At 40.4% G+C, this 5000-nt stretch overlaps 1 protein-coding gene across 4 annotated transcripts in view; it reads right to left on the minus strand.

Moving 5' to 3' along the window:
* Positions 1-5000, minus strand: part of LIPE (lipase E, hormone sensitive type) — a 172296-nt gene that overhangs the window by 86980 nt on the left and 80316 nt on the right. The gene's annotated exons all lie outside the window — the stretch shown is intronic.

Genomic DNA, 5000 nt, shown 5'->3' on the forward strand with positions numbered 1-5000 from the left:
ATTTCCCACAATCTTGTACAGTATGGGATGAGCTTTCCAAGTTTACAGGGGTTTGATAAAACTTATAATATGTGAGGGAGAATGAAAGACAACCAAGACAGCTGTGAATACTACAAAGCAAAGGTGCACAAAGTGTATGCATGCACAGCAAACCTGCATTTTCATGTTCTTGTCTGTTCATAAACACGGCAATGATGAACATATAATCTTGCTTATAATCATCCACATATGTGGGGCAGTCAAAAGGTTATACAAACAAAACTCAATTTAGTCAGAGAGATGGCAACTGTTTAATTTTTCAATAAAATGTACCAATATATTATTGGTAAGGCAATACGTATACGTATAAATAAACCAGACTCAGTGGTGTAATGGTTAGACTCGTTAGAGCATCCTCTGAGTCTGGCAGGTCAGTGATTCAAATACCAACCAAATCATACCAAAGACCTTTTAAATATGGTACATCCTGCTTGCTTGCTTGATGTTCAGCATTTAAAAGGATAGAGCACAGACAAACAACGCTGGAAAGGCAATGGGAAACCACCCAGTATAAAACTTGCCAAAGAAATGCTTCGGCAATGCTCCGTAAGAGTATGGTACATCAAATCTACTATATAAATGGCAGTCCTTCTGTCTGTTTGTCTGTCTCTTTGTTTGTCACCAATAAGCTCCGAGACCAGTGAACCGATCTTGATGAAACTTTACACACATATAGACCTAACATTCAGCTCCAGGATGCGCTAAGTGGCTTTCCATAAAAATTAAAATATATATATACATATATTAAAAATAAAAAATCCATAAAAAAAGGCTTTCGAATAGTGCGCTGGCGTATTAATCGTAACAAAAGGCTTCCACACATATAGACCTAACATTCAGCTCCAGGATGCGCTAAATGGCTTTCCATAAAAATGAAAATATATATATATATATATATATATATATATATATATATATATATATTTAAAAAAAATTCCATTAAAAAAAAAAGCCTTTTGAATAGTGCACCGGCGTATTAATCGTAACAAAAGGCTTCATGGTTAAAAACGCTAGGGTTTTTTGAAATACAAAATGTTGGTATTCGTTGACTTTTTAAACATACACATTCTCCTCCTGTTATAACAGCTTAAAAACCCGAAACATTATGCCACTGCAAAAGCGAACAAATTTAAATTCTCGAACCGCACGCGCACGGCAACAGCGACAGAGGCGTTCAGAGGTATGCCGTTTCATAATACACGTCTCCCAATTCAAAAGTCAAGAACGGTTATAATTTTGACGTTATCAGGATAACAGAAGTAAATAAATCAAATACGCTGGGCCAGGCTGGGTTATGTCCGACGTATAAATTAAGTCACAAATGATGACATGAAACCAGCCTCACATTGTTGAGGCATTACGGTTTTTTATCTGATGCGGCAATAAATCTTAACATTTTTGAACTAGAGTCTTCTGCATATAAAACATGGCGGGGAAAATATAATATTATAGTGGTGATGAAAAAAAAAATAATGGTGGCAGCCTCTACAATCTCACAATTAACTCTGACATATACTCCTTCATCCACAGGATTCCCGTGCGGAGCACAGGTATCCCTGCTAATATATATATATATATATATATATATATATATATATATATATATATATATATATATATATATATATATATATATAATTTATTTATTCATATGTTAAACTCGTTTGCTTTTGCCATTTAATGGACTATCTCAATCGTTGAACATGTTGAATAACCCACATCCAAACACAAAAGCTGAAAGCATGTTTATAAAACATGTGTAAAGCATGCTTAAAGAAGGCAACTGGGACATCACCAGGCAGTCCATGTTGTTGTGATATACATGTTTTAAGAATACCTTCATGTGCCAAACAAACTTAACTACACTGATAGGCAGACAGTGGATGTGTTACTCCTTGATCTGGAGTATGTATATATATATATATATATATATATATATATATATATATATATATATATATATATATATATATATATATATATATATATATATATATGTACAGTGGGGAGAACAAGTATTTGATACACTGCCGATTTTGCAGGTTTTCCCACTTACAAAGCACGTAGAGGTCTGTAATTTTTATCATAGGTACACTTCAACTGTGAAAGACGGAGTCTAAAACAAAAATCCTGAAAATCACATTGTATGATTTTTAAATAATTGATTTGCATTTTATTGCATGAAATAAGTATTTGATCACCTACCAACCAGTAAGAATTCCAGCTCTCACAGACCTGTTAGTTTTGTCTTTAAGAAGCCCTCCCATTCTCCACTCATTACCTGTATTAACTGCACCTGTTTGAACTCGTTATCTGCATAAAAGACAGCTGTCCACATTCAATCAATCAGACTCCAACCTCTCCACAATGGGCAAGACCAGAGAGCTGTCTAAGGACATCAGGGACAAAATTGTAGACTTGCACAAGGCTGGGATGGGCTACAGGACAATAGGCAAGCAGCTTGGTGAGAAGGCAACAACTGTTGGCGCAATTATTAGAAAATGGAAGAAGTTCAAGATAACAGTCAATCTCCCTCAGTCTGGGGCTCCATGCAAGATCTCACCTCGTGGAGCCTCAATGATCATGAGAAAGGTGAGGCATCAGCACTGAACTACACGGCAGGACCTGGTCAATGACCCGAAGAGAGCTGGGACCACGGTATCAAAGAAAACCATAAGTAGCACACTACGCCGTCATGGATTAAAATCCTGCAGTGCACGCAAGGTCCCTCTGCTAAAGCCAGCGCATGTCCAGGCCCGTCTGAAGTTTGCCAATGACCATCTGGATGATCCAGAGGAGGAATGGGAGAAGGTCATGTGGTCTGAGACCAAAATAGAGCTTTTTGGGTTAAACTCCACTCGCCATGTTTGGAGGAAGAAGAAGGATGAGTACAACCCCAAGAACACCATCCCAACCGTGAAGCCTGGAGGTGGAAACATCATTCTTTGGGGATGCTTTTCTGCAAAGGGGACAGGACGACTACACCATATTGAGGGGAGGATGGATGGGGCCATGTATCACGAGATCTTAGCCAACAACCTCCTTCCCTCAACAAGAGCATTGAAGATGGGGCGTGGCTGGGTCTTCCAGCATGACAACGACCCGAAACACACAGCCAGGGCAACTATGGAGTGGCTCCGTAAGAAGCATCTCAAGGTCTTGGAGTGGCCAAGCCATTCTCCAGACCTGAACCCAATAGAAAATCTTTGGAGGGAGCTGAAGGTCTGTGTTGCCCAGCGACAGCCCCGAAACCTGAAGGATCTGGAGAAGATCTGTATGGAGGAGTGGGCCAAAATCCCTGCTGCAGTCTGTGCAAACCTGGTTAAGTACTACAGGAAACGTCTGATCTCTGTAATTGCAAACAAAGGTTTCTGTACCAAATATTAAGTTCTGTTTTTCTGATGTATCAAATACTTATTTCATGCAATAAAATGCAAATTAATTTTTTAAAAATCATACGATGTGATTTTCAGGATTTTTGTTTTAGATTCCGTCTTTCACAGTTGAAGTGTACCTATGATAAAAATTACAGACCTCGACGTGCTTTGTAAGTGGGAAAACCTACAAAATTGGCAGTGTATCAAATACTTGTTCTCCCCACTGTATATATGATGGTCTGATAACATGCTGGTAGGATCATCACATGAACCCACCTATCTTTTTCCATTGTCAGCCACTGCAAATGGTTCAGCCTTTTGAATTTCTAGGCCTCAACACTAGCTATGACCTCTCCTGCACCAACCCTATAGGAAAGCTGGCCTCCAAAGCCAGTTGCAGACTGGACATCCTCCATATTTTGAAGTCCTTCCTTGACGAAAAATTAAAATACAAATAATAATGCCTCAGGCACCCTTGGTGCCAGAAGCATAAAAATCAGACCTATTAGTTCCAAATAACGCCTTGAAAAATGAGAAATAATCATGGTTTAAAAGGACTTTGTCCATAAGTCAATGGAGTGCTGTTCTCCCTTGAAGGCTGACATCCCTGCATCACATCCACCTCTCCTGCTTTTTGTGACATTTAAAGCTCTCAAGAATATTGGAATCTTCCACTGTAAGGCAGAAGCACAAGGTCTCCTGCTCTGACATGGTAGGCAGATCGATGGCCTATTTATTATTGCCTCTTGTTTCGCTCTTTTTGCTCTCTCATCCCTCCAATAAGCCTGGTGTTCGCTTAGCGGTTAGGGTGGCTGACTTGGGATCCTAGGGTCCTGAGTTTGAGCCCCGTTGACCGCTGACGTAATACCAGGTGCGGTTGATTCAGCCTGTCATCCTTCTGAAGTCGGCATAATGAGTACCAGTGTACTGGTAATAGGGACACTGCATCAGCGGCATAGTCACGTCCCTAACCAATGATGCAACCAGCAGCCATAAGGCTGCACTCGAAAGAGAGAAAGAAAGCCCTCCAATCCTCCTCAATAACCTCAGGATATGTACATCCTTCGAGTAATCCCATCCTGGTTACACTTCCAAAATCCAACCTGACTGTACACCTCCACACTTTTGATACTCCTTTCTCCTGTTTGTGGAATTGCCTTCCAGAGGCTGTGCAATATTACTCTTCCCTCCAAGGCTTCAAGCAGGCAGTGCACCTCATGCGCTCCATCATCCTTACCCACAATCTTTATTACCCCCATTGCCCAAATCCTCTAACCTACAGGTTGCCCTCTGTCATAGCAAGTCTTTCTTTGGCAAATCCAAACTTCAAAAAACCTATAAGGATTGGTCCACAGCACAATGGAGTACTGTCCTCACCCTGCTTCAGACATTTCACGTTTCGATGCCATAGAGACCAAAGCCCTCAAAATCTTGGGAATCTCCTGCAACAAGGGTGAATCTCTGGGCCTGTTACTCCCACATCACAAATAAGTTTGCAGCCTCTCTATTCTTTCTGGTCTTGCACAGTCTGTTGTTTCCATGCTCAGTCCTCTGCTGGTTTCTCCAGGGCACACGTTCCGCCAG

The sequence above is a fragment of the Eptatretus burgeri genome, chromosome 13 (assembly GCF_056783735.1).
Source record: "Eptatretus burgeri isolate ZD-2024b chromosome 13, Ebu_testis_v1, whole genome shotgun sequence".
In the NCBI taxonomy this organism is placed as follows: Eukaryota; Metazoa; Chordata; class Myxini; order Myxiniformes; family Myxinidae; genus Eptatretus; species Eptatretus burgeri.